At 38.5% G+C, this 24851-nt stretch overlaps 1 long non-coding RNA gene across 1 annotated transcript in view; it reads left to right on the top strand.

The window, feature by feature from the left end:
• LOC132617206 (uncharacterized) overlaps positions 1 to 24851 on the top strand; it is a 28410-nt gene extending 3559 nt beyond the window's left edge. Inside the window, exon 3 of the long non-coding RNA XR_009573678.1 lies at positions 24604 to 24851. This is a non-coding gene — a long non-coding RNA (uncharacterized LOC132617206). The remainder of the gene's footprint in view (positions 1 to 24603) is intronic.

Genomic DNA, 24851 nt, shown 5'->3' with positions numbered 1-24851 from the left:
TTAAACTCCCTCATCCCCTGGATGCAATAAATCTTAACAACCCTTTGCAATGATTTTTTCGAGCTGAAAATCATCCCTTTTTCAATATGAGCCTTTTGTTTTGAAAGATCCACTAGCTCTTTCCACAAACTTCACCGAATATGATCATCGTCCCTAGTAAAGACAAAGGCATCTGGGTGATCTTGAAGATGATCAAGATAGGGTATCTCATCGGAATGCCACTGAATCCGCGTCGACTCTTGCTGTTGAAATTGGATTTGCGGCTGAACTGGAGTCGACTCTTGCTGTTTAAATGGTTGTTGTGAATTCAGTTCCTCCTCGTGTGCCGGACTGTCAATCATGTCTTGCAACAATTCTACTTGATGTTGAGGATTAGTTCCAACCTCAATCTCATCATCACTTTGCTCATCATCACTTTCCTCCGCATTAGGTATTTCCTCACTATCGTTGGATGATGTCACTATATAATTCGGATAATCCGGACAATCCATAGCAGGCCTTTGCCAATAATTTGGTGCAATCACCACATTCTCCCTACATAACAAATTAAGGTGTTTTAACTACTACACATCAAATAACACTATTGATGTTAAAAAAAAAAAAAATAGACGTACCGATAGTAATCAACTGCACCGAAACTTGAGGAAGGACCATCGCTTTGAGTTGTTGGATAGGCTGAGGATGTTCCAACCTGATTCCTCCATCCCGATTGAGGAGACCGTCCGATATGATCCATATCAGGTGTATAACCCCTAAATAATATAATCGACATCATTAGTAGCATTCAAGTGCCACTACACATAATGATGATGATGATGATGATGATGATCATCATCATCATCATAATAATAATATTGTAAAAAATGAATATTTACCACTGCCCGTCAAATTGCTGACTTAAACTATCCAGAGGCATTTGGCTAGTCTAAATGCTTTCATAGGTACTCATGTCAGGGTAATTGTGTTGATAAGTAGGTTCCACTTGAGTGACTTCGGCCTGAATTATAGACGGGGCTTCCCGACGAGGTCTATTTCGGGCTTCCCGAGGAGCCCTAGCCATGAATTCAAGTCGATTAATGGGGACCTTCTCTATATACATTTCAAGGACGTTTAAAGTTATGCATTTCCTATAATCATAAGGCGCCTTCAAATAATCAGTCAAAGAATCATCGTCTTGAATGTACCACTGTCCATAACTAGTTACACCTTGCGGCGTAAATGACATTGGATATTTTCCAATTACATTTGGATCAAAATCACTTCTACTAACTTATAGTCTAGTATACAAGGCTTGGAGTAGTTTTGAGAATTTTAAGTCAAGTGGAAACTTAACATGGTATTTTGGGGAAGAATCATAGCGCAAATTATTTTCCTCGAATATAATTTGTCCGTCCCAGAATAAAGAAACTCTAATTCTTGGAACATCTGTCATATTTTTTAAGAGGAATACAAAAATGCAAAAACTAGATGAAACTTCGAATTTTTTGCTTTTTTTTTTGCCTTATACGAACTCGATATTAATAGGATTTGAAGTTTGAATATAGAACCAACGCATGCATGCAATTACAGTGTCTTGCAGTGTTACGTCAAATCAAATTAAGTATGGAGTGTTGCACAACGCATGAAATAACTGCGTTATGTCAGAATAGCGCAGTAAATTACTGCGTTATTCTGTCACAACGCAATAAAATAATGCTTTATGACAGTATAACGCAGTAATTTAATGTGTTATACTAGTATAACACAGTATCTTACTGCGTTATAGCGTTGCATCATATCACCTCAACTGTTAAACAGAAAAACGTCATGATTCGAATCAAACTTTATATAACGTAATTTGACGAATAACTGTTACCAACCACACAACATTCCACACAAAATTGAGTTACTATGTCATTTTTTGACCAATTTAGAGATATTAATCGTGTTATATCGTTCACTCCAGCAAACATCTTTGAAGCAATGGGTAGGACTTGGGAACTAGGTGATGATGATTTTCATTACTCAAATAACCCTAACGACAGATTCAATCGAGAATACAATAATAAAATGAGAGAGGGGTGGGATTGGCGTGTTAGGGAGTGTCAAGACCCAACCCCGTAGGCCGTGACTAGTGCCTGATCTGGGCACCCAAGCACACCTATCAAATGTTATCTCAAATTTTTATTAAACGCATTCAAGTATGTAGCAGAAGCCGACAAGGTTATATTTCAATTGTTGATAATTTCCAGAAAAATTTCGGCAGAGTTTCCTTTGTTTTACGGACTATCCAATATAACCCTGCACACAGAAAATACCAACAGGGGCCACACAGGGCCAACAAGGCAACATTTAAACATATGCGGACCGGCCGCCGCGGCGAATGGGATCGCCCACACACAACATATACACATATTCATACAGAAAGACCCCAACCCACAAACATGTCCACAGACCTCTAAACAGACCGACAGAATCATATGACGGGACAGGGCCCCGCTGTACCCCAGATAAACATATGTACAGAATATATAACAGCAAAAGATATATACCAAAAGTATAAGCTCCGGATCAAGGGGAGCAATTCCCAAGTAGCGGAACAGGTATCTTAAGCTGGCGGCGTATCAAAAGGTGCGTCTGTACCTGCGGGCATATAGCGCAGCCCCCGAAGAACAGGGGGTCAGTACGAAAAATGTACCGAGTATGTAAAGCGGAAATGTAACAAATACAATCATAATCCAAACCAGAGATACAAAATATAGTGGATAGAGTCGAACCCGAATCCGAATCAGAAATACAGAGTATAAATATATACAGAGTACCGGGTATAACAGACAGAGCCGTAATCTGAATAAGAGGTACAGAGTATGGCTGACCAGATCGTAACACGGATTAGAAGTACAGAGTATGGCTGACAAGGTCGTAATCTGAGTCAGAAGTACAAAGCGTGACTGACTAAGTCATAACCCGAAGCAGACGTACAATAGTAAAGCAGACAGAATCAGTATCCGAATCAGACCTTCAGAAGTGCAACAGACAGAGTCATAGTCCAGATCAGATATACAGATGTGTACCAGACAGAATCATGCATGCAGAGTCATAAGAATATACAGATACAGATAGCATATATATCAGGTCCCGGCCCTCTAACGAGGGACGCGGTAACAGAACCCGGCCCTCTTAGTACGGGACGCGGTGGACAGACAGATCAAATCATATGCCATCCTGCCCGCCATACCCATTCAATCACATCATCAAATCATATACAGATGTAAACAGAACCCGGCCCGCACACCGAGGGACGCGGTGAACAATGCAGTGGGATATGCATGAATAACAGAACCTGGCCCGGGCGCAATGAAGGAAGCATTAAGACATCCACGAACAGATTAATGAGAGACCATACACATACAGATCATTATACAGACTCAATGAAACGGAAGTAAACCAAGCGGTGGGTCAAATCAGAGTAACCGGACAATGTTCATAAAATACGCATATATGTCATTTGGGATGGCACGACAGACTACATCGGAATAAAATGTCCAGAACCGCTCCAGACGTCAGAATATATTATAAGACTCATAACTATAGTCATAACACTGGTCATATAGCAGACAGACTAATAACCAAAAGTTACCTGAGATTTTCGGACAGAAGTGAGCTAATTTGAGCCGTACAGAAAGTATCAGAATTTTTGTGGGCCCACCTTGGGCCGAACTGAGGTGGCGTACGTAAAGTATGGATCATAAGTCTTATGGAGCCACCCACGAGAGTTTTAGGTCATTCCGACTTCATTTGTGAAAGTTGCATACATATAGGTTACTTTAACGACAAATCACAAGAAACTAGTTCAATCTTACTGAAAGAAATGGGGCCAATTTCAATCTCGGATTTCGAAGAGCAGAGTCGTATCTGAGGCTCACGTTCGAGCCTATCATGCTTAGAACATGCCAAAGAATGAAGGGAAAGACTTTACATACCTTAGTTGCGTCTTACGCTTGTCCAAATTCAATTCCCGTTTCGCTCAAAATCTACAAATGGTCACATTTACCAATTGTCAATAGTAAGACTTTTAGCATTCTTTAATTCACTATTTGTCTACAGAAATTTAGGCAGCACCTCCCCTATAAATACGACACCCCGAGAATTCAACTCGGCCAAAATAATTCAACAACAACACCAACAATCATTATAAAACACAATATAGCATAACTAATCTTCTTTCTAACATAGTGCAATAGCTTTCATTCCAACTTCACATTTCCAATTCAATACCAACATTCTCATATTCATTTACTAATCAAGATCACTCCAATACAATTCGAAGTTATTTCATACCATCTTACAAAATATTCACAAAATATACAAATTTTCCACCAAAACCATAACCCATCCAAAACTTCTAATCTTCATCATAAATATTCGTAACATATTTCCATCCCCTCATTTCATCACAATATTCATAATTTGTACCTTAACAATTCATTTTCATAATTATGCAAATTTCCCATAACTTCACCAATTTTCCTACAATCATTATACACCCAATTTTCATATAATTTTTTGCTAGCATTCTCCCACTTACTCCACAAGGCCACTACAACACAATTAACATAACAAATAAAATTTTAATTTTTTCCTCTCCAATAATCCCCATTTTCGGCCACACCCCTATACATATCTATAGCATACAATTTTTACACTTTACATTTCCTTCCATATACTACAACATATACATATAATTCTTCCAACATAAAAGGGAAAAATTCTTACCTTTTTCTAATTTTTCCACTTGCCACAAGAAGCACTTTCTTGCCAAAATAATTATACCACTTTGTAGAGAATCTTGCACTTAGCAAGAATACAAGAAAGGAAGAATTTTTGGACTAAGGATTTAAACTCAAGATTTTTTTTTCTCTTTTTTTTTTTTCCTTTGGCCGTGAGGCCCTTTCTCTTTTCCTCTCAATTTGTTTTCTAGCTTGTTCTTAAAACTTCATGAAATGAAGACTTAATGACCCCTTTTTATTTAATAAACACATGGATGAAATCTACATGGGCTTGGCCCATTTTATTTCATCTATGGCCGGCCATTCAAGGAATTTTTGGGCCTCTTCTTTTTTTCTTTGTTATGGGCCTAACTCGGTTGGCCCCGAGTTGGGCCTAGCCCACTGACCTTTCGACCTTAAAACGTTCATATCTCCTTGTACCGACGTCACCTGGGAACCCACGACCTATGGTTGGAAAGCTAATTCAATTATCTACAACTTTTATTTCTGGGCGGTTTCCCAAATTCCAAACTTATAATGCCGATGTTTCCCCTCCAAGTCAGGTCATTCGAAAACGTTTTCTTAAAAATATCCGTTTGGAGGGCTTTCACTTTAATTTGGCCCCAGGGCCCTTCACGAGTTGTGTTTAACTTTACATATGCGATTCATATAACTTGTCACATATCCCAAAAAAATAATCTTGACGTTTTGGCCCCACCTCGACTTACAAATAATCCGACGTTCGAAAATACAGGATATAACAGGGAGGCTGCAGCACTGGAGCACAAGTTAGCGTCAGTAGGGCTTAAACGCCCAAAACAATGTGCTATGTCAATGCCTCGCGGAACTCCACAAGAGTTTAATTTGGCTCTTAATCGTTTTCGCGAAGAGAACAATCGGATGCAAATACGTTACCATAGGGTAGAATATAGTATACATGGTAGCACAAGATTTAGATCCAAGTGGGATTCGGACTGTGAAATGTCCGATGAAGATTAATATTTTTCTTACAATAAGGTAAGTAGGTAGGGTCATAAAGACCCTGCCCCCCCCCCCCCACCCCGAGGGTACTTGGGGGTTTGCAACTATATAAGTATCCCTTTCTTTTGTTATTAGACTACACCATATTCAATGTCGAGTAGTAGAAACTCAGCTTGTTCTTTACTCCTTCCAAAAGAACCAAATAGCAGTGATGATGAGAGTTCAAATCATAGCAGTTTTTCGAGCGATACCAGTGATTTCAAACTAGATGACCTAAATCCCCACCTTCTTATAGAGCGTAATGATGATTTCTGCAGTGTGAAATATTCAGATCCGCGGGAATATTATTGCGATTTACGCCGAGAATGGTCATATCGGCTTGCCGAATCAGAACGTCTTGTTCGTGACTTGGAAAATCTCAACGCTCCAATCCCAACAAGGTACTCTTTAACCATGCCTCAAGTAGGTCCAGAAACTTACGAGCTTGTCGTGCAAAGGATTAGAAAAGAAACAACAGAATGCTGGCAAGACTATGTAGATTTTACATGCTAAAGTTGGCCGAAGAATAAGCATCATCAACCGGTAGAGAACTAACTGCTACTGAAAAAAGATGTGTCTTAAGAAACCGCCAATATTTTTCTGAGGACGATATTGAGGACTTGTACTCTGATGATGATTAAGATTGTTGTGATTTTAGTTTTAAGTTTAATTTATGATTATGATGTTATTTTGAAGAATATTAGTATGTTAAGTATTTTCATCTACTCAAGGTTATGAATGATGCAATTTAATTAAGTTTATTTTTTTTGTATGAATGCTGCCATTTTGACTAACTTTTGATTAATTATTAATGAACAAGTTTAAGTATTCGTAAAGAACTTCAAGCTAATGTCACCGAGCCTTCAAACGAAAATGGCGTTCGAGCACTTTTCAACCACTAAAACGGCCATCTGAACTTTTGTGTATCCTTGATGTATTGATCCTACCTTATTAATCGCACAAAAATAAGTAGGGCTCTATATAAAATATTGAAGTTTCGGGGTCCCGAAGCATGATTAATCTATGGTCAAAGTACGTTAAAAAATGTAATGGAAGAAGGGTTAACCAAAAGGGCCGATAAAAAATGGGAGGGACACTATAGCGCAGTAAATTACTGCGCTATAGTAGTTAATGGAGCTGTCCCCGTTAACTGCTTTAGCGCAGTAAATTACTGTGCTAAAGGCATTTTGGTAACTTTTTTTGTTGTTGGGGTATTTTGGTTCAAAATGTTTTTTTTTTGGGGCATTTTGGTTCCGGACTCAACCTAATTTCGCAAGGCAATGTTTCATAGAAACTATGTCTATTCGGCCAAAATCACATAAAAAATATTCCTTGTCCGGCATAGTTCTGTAGATAACTTAATTTCTACAGAATTATGTTGGAAAAGACATAGTTTCTATGTAACTTTGCCCGAGTAGGCATAGTTTCTATAAACTTATACCTGATAACTTAATTTCTACAGAATTATGCCGGACAAGGCATAGTTTTTATATAACTTTGCTCAAATAGGCATAGCTCTATGAAACATTGCCTTGCGAAATTGTTTTTCTTTTACTCTGCTAGGGTTCGAACCCAGAATCTTTGTTTTCGTAGACCAGGGAATAAGGGTACTTTGAACCACAAATTTTCATTGAAGTAGGTACAAAAATTAAAGACCAGCGATTTGAGGGGCAAAAATCGAAGACTAGTCCATATGAAGGGAAATCCGCAGAAAAAAAAAAACCGTGAAATTTCTTTTTAAACTAGACGAGTGAAGGCGAATGCTGCGCCCAGGCCCGAGCTCAATATCGGGATATTAATTTATATTATTTTCACAATTGGATGCCTATACTTTTAAGGGATAAATTGTGCCAGCAAGGATGTCTAAGACAAGCTTTGATTATAAATACAGTCAGACCTCTCTATAACAACGTTTATAAAAAAAAATGAAACCACTACTTATCCTTTCTATAACAATTTTTTATCTATAACAACAATAATTATCTTTATAGTAATACACCCTTTGTAAAATTACCTTTATAACACTATCTTTATTTTGCACAGTATATTGGCCATATTTATAGAATCTCTAACATTACCAATAATCGGTCTAAAGATTTTGACCAGATATTTTAATACGCCATTTATCATTATATAAAAACAAATTACTACTTTTCGCTTTCCGAGATTCAAACTGCATGAACTTTCACCATAATGCATTTTTCACTAAATTGATATGAGAAAAGTTGCAACTTATAGTATTTTTCACATAGTTTTCAAATATATAAATTTGAATCTAAAATATTGAGTTAATCTAATCTAATTTAGCTTCAAAGTTTAGTCAAATTGACTCTCGAAAAGCAAAAAATATTACATAAATGGGACAAAGGGAGTTTATGAATATGTATATTTTCATATTAAGAGATTTTCCTTAGTATACTATGTATATATAAAGTGTGACAAAGCTAGCATTTGGTATTAAGGTTTTACACGTACAGAGCTTTCCATTTTATATAAATAATACATATTTTCCATTGGAAATATTTTTATATCATTAAGAACTGAAAAAAAAAATTGGATAATTTTGCATCACTATAAGAGCAAAAAAAATGTCAAAACAAAAGAGGTTGTTAGTCTGTAATCCCATACATAATTTCACAAGGATTTGCTTTGCTAGGAATGACATTTATAGCAAACTTATCATTTACAAATAACTTAGCTATTGACTAGCAGATACAAATAACTTAGCAGTGGACTCAGCTGATTTCACTTTGTTTCAAGCTGGTAGCCTAGTATGTTTACCCAAAAAAGGTATAGTTAAATTTGTTAATGGTTTAAAGAATGTGTGAGTTGATTTGTTATGAAATATGAATAAGGAATAAGAAACAAGTAAGGAAATCAGATAATTATAATGCAGGTTAATAATAAAATTAGCCTGGGCTGTATGAGCTCGGAGGAAATCATTTGTTGAATATCACTCTGATTAAACACTTAGCCTTCAAGAATTTTTATAAACTCGGTACTAAAAGAATAACAAAAGAACAACAATTTTTGCTTATAACAGAATACGTAGATTATTATGCCGTAAAAGATGGATGCCTACTATATTGAGCTTAAGCTCCTATTATAGGTGATAATCACTAGCACTGAGCTGTAAATCGTGCTCAACAATGAGCAATAATAACCAATAAATGTCACTTAAATATAGAAGTGTAACGTCCAGCTCTAAATCTGGACCAGTCGCGTAACGTTTGATATTCATAAATGACCCGTATCAATTGCTTTGTAACACTCGCTCCGGGTCCGCATGAAATCGTTCCCTTCAGACTCAATCAATCATCACGCCATTTTTCAACCTTGCCTGTCACGTGTCTATCTTCCTTCGTGCCACGCGTAACGCTATATTTCCGACTTGATCCTCATAAAAAAATAATCAAAATAATTCATTATACCCCACTTACAACTTGTAATTATATATAAAATACTTTTACAAGTATAAATAATACAATGAAATAAAAGCTATTATGAAATGCAAATCAATTCTAACATCTTAACTTTCAAACAATAAAAAACCCACAATTTCTTAAAACAATATTACTATCAAACTATTCATTTTATCTCCCTACAAGAAAATAATCAATAAAATTTATCAATATTATAATTAAAATGTAACTCCTTCATGAATAAAAATAAAATTACTTTCAAATAGCGAAATAATAATATATGATAATTTTGATATATAGGACAAAAGAACAATTACAAGTGAAAATATACAATTCGGCTATGTATTATTTTTTAAATTATTAAATTATATTCCCCCTCACGATGGTCTGAAATAGTAAATATGCAATACTACGACTTGTTATTTGAGTTACACCCAATCTTCTTATTTCTATAGATGAAAAACTATTAAGTATCATTCATTTGTTAAAAATTATGAGGGTCAACGATTTTGATTAAGGAATTTAACATATAATTTGTGTAAGAAATGTTACGCGAGCCCCGAGCGTTGGGCGTTAGGCGTGTTTACGGCGCTTAGGGCGTAATCGTCATAGGAATTAAGCCCCGCCCTGAAGCGAGCCCCGGGGCTAGTCCTAAATTTGCCTTTTAAAACACTGGTTAGAATGTAAGCTTTACATTCGATAATTTGTTTACCCTGATAGCATTTCAAAACGCCCGAGTACATATAATTCTAAATCGTAGCATAACATTTGTGGAGAAAAAGTCTATTTGACTGATGAATTTCTCTCTGTCGATTCATGACAATGATTACATTAAATCAAGGGGGTTGACTTAGACTGTCCCGAATTTCTTTTTAACCGGTTTCGAGCCTAACAATCAGTCCCCAGTATTACAACGCTATTTTCAAAGGAAAATCCTCCAATGCTTGTATAAGAAACTTGGGCATCACTTGACCCTTTCTTCGGCAGTCCCTAGTATTCTATTTGAGTTCAGCCTCTTGACTTTATCTCTGACACCGAATGAGCAATCTCTGGCACATCCACCAATCCCTTCTTCGCTGGTTTTTCCTTGGAATTCATTTGTTCTGATTATTTCTCCATTTAGAGTAATACGTTTTATGTTACTTTACCGATTTCAAAAAAAAATAATACGTTTTATTTGCGCCCTCATTAAAAACTTCGCCGGAAAAACCCTTTTTGCGATAAAAATCGATCGAAGGGAAAAAGAGTGCAGCACGTATTTTCAGTATTTTGGGAACGATCTTCTCATGCTTTCAAGTGCTTTCCTTTTCCGTGGAAAGACAAACCATTTTTTACTTGCAACAAACGTTAGTGCTAAAACAGAACAACCTTACTAAATCAGAAAACATACCATAAATTTAACTCCACTTCAAAAAACGTGATGCGAACTTCCTCTTTGCTGCTATAGTAGCTCTTTCCAATTTTAAGCTTTCTTTTCAGGTCGCTTTTTGAGTCCCTGCTATTATGGGTAGCTTTCCTGTAATACCCAATTTTCCTTCGGCGATACCAGACCACATGGTCCGGTAACCTTTTTTTTTTTTTTTTAAAGTAACGGACAAATCGTGACTTTCTTTTCTTTTTCGACTACTGACACCTTACACTTCATTGGTTTCACTCCATTTTTCTTAGCAATCTTGATGCCGAATATTCCTTCCAGCGCTAACCGTTTCTCGGATGCATCCAATTTCATCCGATGTTGGAAATTCTATCTGCTTGAGTTGTAACACCTCGTGCATTCGGGCTAAGATTTTACTCATAAGACAGGGGTATAATGAAACCAATTTGAGTAGTGTATAAATGGAGTTTGAAACCCAATCAAGACATGAGAAGAGTCCTTGAGCAAAGAAAAGTCGGAAGCTACCCTACGGAGCGTGTTTTCAAGTGAGTTTGCACCACGTCTCAATTACAATGAGTATACGTAAAACTATGTAAGGAATTTGGGAAAATTTCCTTCTTGAAAGTTGTAGATCTTTGAAATACCTTTCCCACGGTATAATATATGGAGGTCAAACAGACATCTGTACAAAATGTTATGCCCGTTTTACTAAAACAGTGTTTTGCCAATTTACGGTGGATATACGGGCCGTGAAAATTATACTGGCCGTATATTTAGGCCGTAAAATTCGTCCAGAAAGCCCAAATCACTGTAATTGATTTACGGTGGGATATATGGTCCGTAAAACGTTTATGGGCCGTAAAATGGGTCCGACAGCAACTTTAAAACTTTGTTTTAATGCTTTTTCACTTCATTCTTCACACCCCCAAGCCCTAGAACGACCTTATATTCTCTCCCATCATCAAGAACACCCAGGTAAGCCTATTCTAATCATTCCAAGTCAATTCTAATATATATCCTTGTAATCTAAACAAGAAATCATCATTCCTAACCTAGGGTTTTCAAGAAAACCCATCTCAAGGGTTCAAGATTCAAGATTTTGGAAATTTTCTTCAAAGTTAAAGTCTTTAATTCAAGTTTGGAGCATTACCAGGTATGTGGAGTTACTATCTACGTGTGGGAACATCATTGTTCTTCCCCACGCCTCTTAATCCATAAAGTATGAATCTTCACGAAAACTAGGGTTTCTATACCATGCTCATAACAACCCTAGGTCCATGTCCATGATTATATTATGTATGAATTCCTATTATTCTATCATTGTGTTCTTAATAACTCCATATGATTATTCAGAATGAGTCCGTAATCCATGAAAACCCATATACCTTATTCCATGGGTTCTTACATGCAAGTTATGATATGCTATGATATTTTTCAAGAAAACACTATATTTTACAAGTTCATGCAAGCAAGTTATAATTCATGATATCCATGCAGTCACCGAGTGCCGTGTTGCGTCCAGGCCATGGTTCGGGGCGTGACAAAGCTTGGTATCAGAGCCTAGGTTCAAGTGTCTTTAGGGAGTCTATGAAAGTGTCCAGTGGGGTCACTTTTATATGTGTGAGGGTGCCATACATATAAACAGTTGACCACCAAGACATTCAGGATTTTCTCACTTCTTTCATACTCTAGATCGTGCAGTTAGAGTAGTACTTCAGGAATCCTTCTAACTCGTGCGAATTTCGTATTTCAGAAAATGCCTGCAAAAAGGAAATACACCAGGAAGACTACAGCTACTAGCCGGAGGGCTACTACTGAGGCAGCTCAAGAAGAAGACATTCCGACCCAGACAACTGCTTCAGAACCAGCAGTCCCAACTGCTCCTACAGCTACACCTCCTATCAAGTCGGACATGGACGTTAGAGGAGCCATCCAGCTGTTTACTCAAATCGTTGCCAACCATCTGCAGCGACAAGAATTGGCCCCTAACTCAGGTGCTAGTGGCGGGTCAAACAGTTCAAGAACTCAGGAATTCTTGCAGATGAAACCTCCAACTTTCACAAGGACTAAGGCTGAGGAGGATCCGCAGAACTATATTGATGGTCTGCAGAAAGTGTTTCGTATTATGCATGTCACTGAGACAGAGGCAGCAAAGTTTGGTGCTTTTCAGCTGCAGGATGTTGCTCATATTTTGTATGAGACATGGGAACAATCTCAAGGGGAGGATGCATCTTCTGCTACTTGGGACGAGTTCGTTGACGCTTTCCTTGACCACTTCATGCCTATTGAGGTCCGGGAAGCAAAGGTTATGGAATTTGAGAGGTTGAGGCAGGGTAACTTGACCGTTCAAGAGTATTATCTCAAATTTATTTCGTTGTCCAGATATGCTCCTCACATGGTTCCCGACATGAGGGCAACGGTTAGAAGATTTGTACTGGGTTTGAAACCCGAATTGTATAGAGATGCCAAAACTGCTGCTCGGAATGATAAGATGACTATCTCTAAGATCTTGGCATTTGTGCAAGGTAATGAAGCTGAACTGAAGGAAGAGGAAGCTCTGCAGAAACAAAAGGATAAAGAATTCAACAAGAGGGATAAATCTTCAGGTAACTTTAGTCAGGGAGGAGGTAGGCAGTTCTGTTATATCCCGTAATTTTGCACATTCGGAAAATTTGGAAAAATTGTGACTTGTAAGAGATACGGCAATATTTTGATTTTATTTAATATATATGTTGTTTATGAAAAATATTGAGACGGAAATATCGAGGAAGGCTAAGGGCAAAATTGGAATTTCGGAAACTAGTTTCATGAATTTCAAATATTAGTTATAAGAAGTTGGGCTTGAAAAATCACAAAAAAAAAGAAGGAAAAGAGGCCCAAACCCATGTGGGTGGCCGGTCATAGCAACCAAAAATTGGCCCAAGCCCATAAAAATTTAATCCATGTGTTAAATAAGAGAAAAGGGCCACAAGTATTCATTTTGTTCAAGAAGCTTCAAGAACAAAAAAATTAAGAGCAAGAGAGAGAGGGGGTTTCGGCCCTAGGAGAAGAAAAGAAGAAAAAAATTGAGCCATCAATCTTGGGTCCAAAAATTATAATTTTCTTGAATTCCTACTAAGCTCAAGACCCTCTTCAACGTGATATAAATTTTGAGGCAAGAAAGTACTTTTGTTGGCAAGCGGAAAATTTGGAAAAGGTAAAGATTCTACTCTTTTTGTCTTGGAAGAATTATATATATATATATTGTAGTATATGGAAATGAATGTAAAGTATGAAATTTGTGTGTTTTGAGTGTGTGGGTGTGTGGCCGTGTGTGGGTATAGTGAAGGGGGGAAGAATGAAATTTATTTAGTATGTTAAATTATGTTGTTGTGGCCTTGTGATGTAAATGGAAGAATAATAGTTCAAGTTGGCATGAAAATTGGTTGTTAAGTTGTTGTAGGAAATTATGTGATTTTTATAATAGTTTTATGTAATTATGGGAATGGAGTTGTCAAGGTGCAAATGGTTGTTGTTGTTGATGAAATTGGAAGATAAAAATGTGTTGTGAATGTTCGTGTCGAAGATTGGAGGTTTCGGGTGAAGTATCGTTTTTGGTGGGATTGTTGAATATTTTGTAGAATTGTATGAAATGCTTTTGAATTGTATTTGAATGATCTTGAATTAGTAGTGAATATGTAAGTGTCGATCTTGGCTTGAATGTACGAAGTTAAATTAAATAGTGATGAATTATGTTGAAAGGAAGGTTACTAATGTTAGAATGTGTTTTGAAATGGTTGTTGATGTTATTGGTATGGTTGTTGGTATTGTTGGTATGGTTGTTGATGAATTTGGCCGAGTTAAATTCTCGGGGATGTTGAATTTACAGGGGAGATGCTGCCGAAATTTTTGTAGACAAGTACTAGTTAGAATTGAATTTCTATGTACTTGTAGCTAATGTTTGGCAATTGATAACGTTATTGTAGATATTGGAGAGCCCGGGACTTGAGTCGGGAGTTGTCTAGCGAGCGATCTAGGTATGTAAAGATTACCTTTCCTTCTTTTGGCATGATCCCTTTGAAATGGACAAAAAGGTATATGTATGCTTATAAAGAAAATCCCATTCTTGGAGCCACTAGATTGGCCAACATCTTCGACTTCCATAAGCCATTCTATATAGCTTGATACGCATTTATGATGTTTGAAGATTCTAGTCGTTATGTTTCCGAATGTTGTTCGAATGCTAACCGAGATAACTAAAGTCTTTGATGAATGCTTCGATATGAAAATATGGTCTTAAAGTCCCCATTTGATTTGATCCATAATGTTATCTGCAAGTTTCCTAATATGAAAACGTGATCCATAATGATGTTTGAAAGTCTTCTAATATGAAAGATACCCGAATTTCCAAGTATGACTTATGAAATATTGTCGGAAGGTTCCGTACTACGAAAATTTGTAACTTTCGCATACTAACCCGATTGACCCGAAACTGATTTCTGAGCCTTCGGATGTCGTGAATATATTTGTCCATCGAGTCTTGGAATTTATTTATTCAGTTACATGCATATAGTTTTAATACGTAGCTATGACTTTTGAAGCCCTATTTGAGATATTTCCGAGTTGTCCACGATTTTTGTTCACATTCGATATGAGTACGCTCGACATAATGGAGCTTATTATATGAATGAATAACAAGATAAGCATAAAGAATTTTGTTCCTAAATATTTCTGTAAGTCTGGATATCCCTAACTTCCGTAAGTGATCTCGGATTTGTTTTGAATGTCCGTAAAAGTTTTGTGATAAAAAGAATGTCCGTAACTTTCACATACTTACTCCGATCGGTTCAGAACATGTTTATGATCTTCAAATGTCGGTAAGTGTATGTATCTGTCGAGTCTGGATATGTGTGCATATGGTTTCTCACTGCTCTGTTCGTGCAAGCCTCAGTATGTTATTCACTGCGCCCGGGCCAGGTTCTGTTATGTTATCGTGCATCTTCCTCTGCATTGTTCACCGCGTCCCTCTCCCTTGCGGCCGGGTTCTGTTATATGTATGTCTGTATATGATGATATGGGGATGGCGGCCAGGATAGCACATGATGATTCTGTTCACCGCGTTCCACAATAGAGGGTCGGGATCTGTTATCTGTATATATGGTACATGATTCTGACATGCATTGATTACTCTGTCCACCGCGTCCCTCACTATAGGGCCGGGATCTGTTACATGCATATATGGTATCCGATTTTGGCATCTGATGATTCTGTCCACCGCGTCCCTTACCAGAGGGTCGGGATCTGTTACATGATTCTGTCCACCGCGTCCCTTACCAGGAGAGCCGGGATCTGTTATATGTGTATATATGATATATGATTCTGATATGTTTGGTTTGTGTTCGGAAAGTAAGCATTTTGGCATTCTGTATCCACTGTACTTCTCCTGACATACGATATCAGCATACATGATCTGTGTCTGGAAAGCAAATATTCTGACGCTCCGGATCCGTACTTTTTCTGACATAAGACCTCGGCATATACGATCCGCGTGTGGAAACAATCATTCTGATATTCCGAGTTTGCACTTTTCTGACATATGATATCTGCATATATGATTTGTGACTGGGTAAAACAGCGCTTTGGTAATCTGGGTAATGTACTTATATTTGTACCGTTGTTTCGGTTATGGTTCTGGTTCTGTTTTCTGTACTTCATGCTTTACATACTCAGTACATATTCCGTACTGACCCTCTTTCTTCGGGGGCTGCGTTTCATGCCCGCAGGTACAGACACTTATTGTGGCGATCCGCCAATCTAGGGTGTCGTTCTGCTACTTGGAGTGCTCCTTTGATCCGGAGCCCACACTTTTGGTACAGATCTTTCCGTTGTACATATTTATGTGTATGTGACTATTCAGGGGCACGGCGGGGCCCTGTCTCGACATATGTTTCTGTTATGGTTTGTAGAGGCTTGTAGACATATATGTGGGTCATGGGTCGCATTAAATCTGTGATGTATGTATGGTTTGCGTCCGGCTTTCTTATATACTACGATAACTTGATTTATTTAGGTGTTATAATGTAATCGACGACTTAAGTGATATGTATATGGTTTTGTATGCACGAAACCCTTAATATGTAAACGCAAGTAAAATCTGGTAAGTAGGTATGTACGGGTGTCCATCTCGGGCACCAGTCACGGCCCACGGGGTTGGGTCGTGACAAGTTCTTTAAGAACAGGTCAGCAGGACCCGCTCCATCTACAGCTAGTGCCCCAGTCCCTAAGTTCCGAAATGTCAAGAAGCAGAACTTCAAACCATCGAGTTCCTATTCTCAGACTAGTGTGGGTCAGTCAGCCTATACTATTCCAGCTTGCATCAAGTGTAGCAAGAGACACTTAGGTGAGTGTAGTATGGGTACAGATGCATGCTATGGTTGCGGCCAGAAGGGCCACATGCAGAGAGATTGTCCGTCAGCTAGGCAAGGTACTGGAGGTAACGTGGCACAGTCCATAAATTCAGCAGCTCCTCATCACAATCAGGCCCAGCAGGGGAGTGGAACAGCAAGGTCCGACAATACAGGCGGTGGTCAGAACCGTTTGTATGCATTGACAGGTCGTCAGGATACTGTTACACCTCGAAAAAATCTTCTATTGGCACGCAAGTGAATGAACTAGTGATGAGTACGAGCGTACGATGTTTCCGCGAGTAAGAAATAACATTTGACGACCCTAAGTGAGATTACGAAGGCAATCGCAATAAGAGAGAAGTTATGCTCGATAATGAATAATTATAGGTTTTGGAAATGTGAAAAGTTGCAAGTTTGCATTCTGGCCAGTGGTCGTAAAATAAAATACAGACCGTAAAGTGGTATACGGTCCGTAAACTGCCATGTCGTATTGTGGCTTCCAAAACTTCAAACTTTCTGCCAAATGATCAATGGTTAAATACGACCTGGAATACGGATCGTAAAGTGGTTTACGGCCCGTAAACCATGATCGTAAATCACCATGTCCCAGCCTGAGTTTCTAGTTCTGTTATGATTAAATACGACCACGAAGGACGGTCCGTAAACTGGAATACGGACCGTAAACCAAGTTTACGACCACTGTGCACTTCAAATCAGATTTTTAAGTCATTAAATAAGGGGACCAAGGCTTATTTCATTTCACTTCTACATCACACCCCTTCTCTCTAAAACATCTCTCTACATATATTCCACAAGAATTCAAGGATATTTGGTGATCAACAACATAAATCAAGGGAATTAATTGTAAGAAAACCATCAAGATCACCCAAGGTCAAGAAATCCAAATGGAGATAAACTAGGGTTTTGCTCAAAGTGGAGTATTATCAACTAAAGCTTGTTCCTACAACATTTAAGGTAAGATTCATGATATTTCTATGTTGTTTAAGGTAGTTAAGAGTTGAAATACTTGGATTGTAGAAGAGTATAGAAAAATGAGTCATGAATATGGAATAGTGTCATTTTGAGAAATAGTATGAATTGAGCTATGGGCCTTGATGTATTGTGATGTAAATACAATATAAATGATGTTGAGAACATGAGATGAACAATGTATGTAAATGGACGTCGTGTGTGCTATGGCCATGGTTATGGATGAATTGAATGTAAGTCTAGAAATATGGATAATGTGACTGAGTAATGGCTATTGTTATGGCATCGTGAATTTATTATTGACGTTTGGGAGTTGAGATACGTTACGGAGGAGATGCTGTCCGATTTTCTCTAGTTTTAGTCATATATGTTAACTATCGATTCTAATGATAGTATGGCTTTAATGAAGGTAGAAACGCTAGCATTGGAGGAGAACGCGCAAGTGTAAAATAGTTGATTGGAAAAGGTATGTAAGGCTAACCCTTCTTTCATAAGGCATGGTTCTTTGGCCAAACATCTAAATCCTTTATACGAGTATGTTGTCTTTCAAATGATTTGATCTTCCGAACTTGTAAGCTCACGATTCTTGATACGCTACGATTGTACTAAGTTCCTCGCATGACGAGTAGGCCTATTAAGGTAGATGAAATGAATGATGATGATAGTGATAATGGTATTGATGATGGCTATAATGATAATAACGATGACGATTATGATAATGGGGTTAAAAGTAAAGATGCTTATGAGCTATTGTGTATATGTATGGCTATTATGGAACACCGAGCTTATATGGCCGGGTAGTATATGTATAGATGTATATGTATGTATATTTACGTAACGCGCGCACACCACTGCAGTTGGGTATGGACAACACCGAGCCTTGGTAGGGCCAGGTACGTGTAACACTGAGCCTTGGTTGGCCAGGAATGTATGATCACCGAGCCCATATATGATCGGGTACGTGAAACATCGATCCTACATGGTCGGGTATGTTATATAAGGATATGTATGAAACACTGATCATACGTGGTCGGGTATGCTATGTAAATGCTATGTGTATGACATGATTATGTATATGGTATGATTACGAATATGATATGACCATGTATATGAATGTGAATGAGGGCATGTATACGAATACGAGCACAAATATAGTACGGGTATTATGGTGGAGTACGGATAGTGAGGTATGTACACAAATACGTATTAGCAAGGGAAAGTTCCTATGAAAGGTAAGTAAGTGCATATGACGATGATATTGCCATCTCCCATCCTATGCTATTTCTTATGTTGCTATCTATGCTCCTATATTGATATTGACTATGCCTTACATACTCAGTACATTCTTCGTACTGACGTCCTTTTGTTTGTGGACGCTGCGTCATGCCCGTAGGTGCATAGGGAGACAGGCTTGATCCATAGCGGTATTCTTAGAGACCACCTAGCGAAGCTCCATTTCATTCGGAGCCATAGCTTTTGGGTACTTATTCTTTTGTGTACATAATCATGGGCACAGCGGGGTCCTGTCCCGCTCATGTGATATGTTATACTCTTCTTAGAGGCTCGTAGTCACTTGTATATGGTTAGATATGTCTGGCCTTGTCGGCCCATATTTTGTATATCATTTTGATAGCCTTGTCGGCTCATGTACGTTGATGTGGCATAGATGCCAACCATTATATAAAGGCCTTGTCGTCCAATGGACTAGCATGATGAACGAATAGATTTATATGTTTAATTGTGTGGCTCACTTAGATGTAAGCATAAAAGTGAGTTAAGGGGTGCCCGAGTGGGCTAGCACCGGGTGCTCATCGCGGCCCTTTAGACGGGTCGTGACAGATACAGAGGCTAGAACAGATGTTGTCACAGGTACACTCACAGTTTTCACTTGTGAAGTATATGCCCTTATTGACCCAAGATCCACCTTATCTTATGTAACCCCTTTTGCTGCTAAGAAATTTGGGTTTGAACCGCAAAAGTTGCCTGAACCCTTTGAAGTGTCCACCTCAGTAGGAGAGTTAGTCATAGCTAGGCATATTTATAGGGGTTGTGCAATTTTAGTCCATCACCGTAGAACTATAGCTGACTTAGCAGAGTTAGAGATGGTAGACTTTGATGTGATCATGGGTATGGACTGGTTAGCTTCATGTTATGCCACAGTATATTGTAGAACTAAAGTTGTAAGATTCGAGTTTCCTAATGAGCCAGTCATAGAATGGGAGGGTAATTCTGTAGTACCCAGGGATAGATTTATTTCTTACCTAAAAGCCAGAAAAATGATTTCCAAAGGTTATATCTACCACCTAGTTCGAGTCAAGGATTCAAACGCCCAGACTCCAACACTCCAGTCCGTCCCAGTTGTAAATGAATTTCCAGAGGTCTTTCCCGAAGATCTTCCAGGAGTCCCTCCTAACAGGGAGATTGAATTTGGAATTGATCTACTTCCCGATACTCAGCCAATATCTATTCCGCCATATAAATGGCTCCAGTAAAGTTAAAAGAGTTAAAAGCCCAGTTGAAATATCTTCTTGACAAGGGGTTTATTAGGCCCAGTGTTTCACCTTGGGGTGCGCCAGTCTTATTTGTCCAAAAGAAGGATGGTTTCTTACGTATGTGTATAGACTACCGTCAGTTGAACAAGGTCACCATTAAGAACAAGTACCCTCTTCCTATAATAGATGACTTATTTGACCAACTTCAGGGCACCCAATGTTATTCCAAGATTGACCTCAGATCAGGCTATCATCAGTTAGAGGTTAAGGAAGTTGATATTCTGAAGACCGCTTTCAGAACCCATTATGGCCATTTTGAATTTCTTGTTATGTCATTTGAGCGAAGCTTTGAAGAGTTGAAGAAGAGATTGACTTCTGCTCCAGTTTTGATGCTACCAGAAGGAACCGAAGGGTTCGTGGTTTATTGTGATGCTTCGGGAGTTAGTCTCGGATGTGTCTTAATGTAGTATGGTAAGGTTGTATCTTATGCATCTCGTCAGCTCAAGGTTCACGAAAAGAATTATCCGACTCATGACCTAGAGTTGGCAGCTGTAGTTTTTGCACTTAAGATATGGCGTCATTACTTGTATAGAGTGCATGTTGATATTTTCACATATCATAAAAGCCTGCAGTATATCTTCAAGCAAAGGGAGCTGAATCTTAGGCAGAGGAGATGGCTCGAATTGCTTAAGGATTATGATGTGGATATTCTCTATCATCCGGGGAAAGCGAATGTTATAGCCGATGCTCTTAGTCGGCACTCCATGGGGAGTTTAGCCCACGTTGATGCAGATAAGAGAGTTATGACCAAGGAAGTTCACCGTTTGGCTAGTCTTGGAGTTCGACTTTTAGACTCCGAGGATAGCGGCGTGGTTGTTCAGAATAGAGCCCTTTCCTCCCTAGTGGTTGAAGTCAAAGAGAAACAGTTTAGTGATCCCTACTTGTTGCAGCTGAGAGAGGGGATTCATAAGCATAAGACGATGGATTTTGAACAAGGGGGAGATGATGGTACCTTAAGGTACCGAGGCAGATTATGTGTTCCATATGTAGATGGGCTCAGAGAACGAATCATGTCAGAAGCTCACAACTCCAGGTATTCCATTCACCCAGGTTCCACTAAGATGTACCATGATCTTAAGGAGATTTATTGGTGGAATGATATGAAGAAAAATGTAGCAGATTTTGTAGCTAAGTGTCCGAATTGTCAGCAAGTGAAAGACGAACACCAGAGGCCTGGTGTCTTGGCTCAAAATATTGATATTCCTATCTGGAAATGGGAAATGATCAATATGGACTTTGTATCAGGTCTACCTCGTTCAGCTAGGAGACATGACTCTATTTGGGTGATCGTTGACAGGCTTACTAAGTCGGCGCACTTTTTACCAGTCAAGACCACATATTCAGCAGAAGATTATGCCAAGCTGTATGTTAATGAAATTGTCAGATTGCATGGGACCCCAGTGTCCATTATTTCAGATCGTAGTGCTCAGTTCATTGCAAACTTCTGGAAATCCTTTCAGAAAGGATTGGGTACCAAGGTGAACCTCAGCACAGCTTTTCATCCGCAGACAGATGGCCAGGCAGAACGTACTATTCAGACTCTGGAGGACATGTTGAGAGCATGTGTCTTGTATTTCAAAGGTAATTGGGATGATCACTTGCCTCTCATTGAGTTTTCTTATAATAACAGTTATCATGCTAGTATTGGGATGGCACCATTTGAAGCTCCGTATGGGCGAAGGTGTAGGTCACCAATTGGTTGGTTCGAAGTTGGTGAAGCAGAGTTGTTAGGGCCAGATTTGGTCTATCAGGCAATGGAGAAAGTCAAGTTGATTCAAGAGCGTTTGAAAACATCTCGGAGTGGCCAGAAGTCTTACACAGATGTGAGGCAAAGGGACTTAGAATTTCAAGTTAATGATTGGGTGTTCCTTAAAGTCTCACTTATGAAGGGTGTTATGAGATTTGGGAAGAAAGGGAAGCTTAGTCCCAGATATATTGGACCTTACAGAATTTCACGAAAGGTCGGACTAGTAGCTTATGAACTTGAGTTGCCACAAGAGTTGGCTACTGTTCACCCAGTGTTTCATGTATTCATGTTGAGGAAGTGTGTAGGAGACTCGTCGTTCGTTGTTCCTACTGATACTATAACAGTTAAGGATGGCCTCACCTATGAGGAGATCCCCGTAGCCATTCTTGATCGTCAAGTCCGCAAGTTGAGAATTAAGGAAGTAGCCTCAGTAAAGGTCTTATGGAGGAGGCAGAAAGTTGAAGAGGCTACATAGGAAGCTGAAGAAGACATGAAATCCAGATATCCTCACTTGTTTGAAGAGCAAGCAGATAGACTTCAAGGTAACTACCTTTAGTATTCATGTCATGTCCCTTATGTATTCATGCCTCACGTTTCACGTTCAAGTTCATGTATTCTCTATTCATGTCTCATGTTTTAGCACTCATGTTTTCATGAAACTATGTCATGTCAGTTTTCCATGTTCCATGTCATGTTTCTTCATGTTCATATATTCAAGTTATGTCCAGCTGCATTCTTAACCATAACCCATCATTCGAGGACGAATGATCCCAAGGGGGAGATATTGTAACACCTCGTGCATTCGGGCTAAGATTTTACTCATAAGACAGGGGTATAATGAACCCAATTTGAGTAGTGTATAAATGGAGTTTGAAACCCAATCAATACATGAGAAGAGTCCTTGAGCAAAGGAAAGTCGGAAGCTACCCTACGGAGCGTGTTTTCAAGTGAGTTTGCACCACGTCTCAATTAAAATGAGTATACGTAAAAATATGTAAGGAATTTGGGAAACTTTCCTTCTTGAAAGTTGTAGATATTTGAAATACCTTTCCCACGGTATATTATAGAGGTCAAACAAACATCTGTACAAAATGTTATGCCCGTTTTACTAAAACAGTGTTCTACCGATTTACGGTGGATATACGGGCCGTGAAAATTATACTGGCCGTATATTTAGGCCGTAAAATTCATCCAGAAAGCCCAAATCACTGTAATTGATTTATGGTGGGATATATGGTCCGTAAAACTTTTATGGGCTGTAAAATGGGTCCGACAGCAATTTTAAAACTTCGTTTTAAGGCTTTTTCACTTCATTCTTCACACCCCCAAGCCCTAGAACGACCTTCTATTCTCTCCCATCTTCAAGAACACCAAGGTAAGCCTATTATAATCATTCCAAGTCAATTCTAATATATATCCTTGTAATCTAAACAAGAAATCATCATTCCTAACCTAGGGTTTTCAAGAAAACCCATCTCAAGGGTTCAAGATTCAAGATTTTGGAAATCTTCTTCAAAGTTAAAGTCTTTAATTCAAGTTTGGAGCATTACCAGGTATGTGGAGTTACTATCTATGTGTGGGAACATAATTGTTCTTCCCCATGCCTCTTAATCCATAAAGTATGAATCTTTACGAAAACTAGGGTTTCTATACCATGCTCATAACAACCCTAGGTCCATGTCCATGATTATATTATGTATGAATTCCTATTATTCTATCATTGTGTTCTTAATAACTCCATATGATTATTGAGAATCAGTCTGTAATCCATGAAAACCCATATACCTTATTCCATGGGTTCTTACATGCAAGTTATGATATGCTATGATATTTTTCAAGAAAACACTATGTTTTACAAGTTCATGCAAGCAAGTTATAATTCATGATATCCACGTACAAGCAAGTTATGATTCATGAAACCATGGGCAGCAAGTGCCACTTATTTTTACATGTTCATGTTTTTGGGAGTTGCATTAATTACCGAGAAGGCTTCAAATAGCCTGAAACTACGTAGCCACCGTAGGATGAGGATCGCTCCATCCATGCTTAGGACGATCTCTCATAATGACTGGATCCTTTCATAATATTATTATATCTCATGTCCCTGGCAAGGTATGAGTGTTCTGCTAGTAGGACGCAAGTACCAGACCATGTTGTCGGTTATATTTACTGCTCTCCCTACTCACGATACTTTACGCATGTTATATATGTATATGTACTCATGTTCATGATCATGTTTCAGCTCAGTCTCTGTTATGTTATTTTCATGTCCCATGTTATTTCATTCAGTTGCTTTACATACCAGTACATTCAATGTACTGACATCCCCTTTTATTGCCCGGGGCTTGCATTTCACAATGCAGGTACGGATTTACAGGACGCCACATCTGCTCAGTAGGATTTGCACGTACCAGCTTATTGGTGAGCCCTATCTCATTCGGGGTTTAGGCATTGTCTTTCTTTATTTAGTTTTGCATCTAAAGGTGTGCTGGGGGCCTTGTCCCAGCAAGTATGTTACGTGTTTCAGACTCATGTTAGAAGTTTCATAGACAAGACAAGTGTCATGCTAGACTTCAGAGTTGGTTAGCCGGTTTGGCTCATTTATGATATT

This window comes from Lycium barbarum, chromosome 11 (genome assembly GCF_019175385.1).
Source record: "Lycium barbarum isolate Lr01 chromosome 11, ASM1917538v2, whole genome shotgun sequence".
Classification (NCBI taxonomy): Eukaryota; Viridiplantae; Streptophyta; class Magnoliopsida; order Solanales; family Solanaceae; genus Lycium; species Lycium barbarum.
This window is presented reverse-complemented; position numbering and strand designations above follow the sequence as displayed.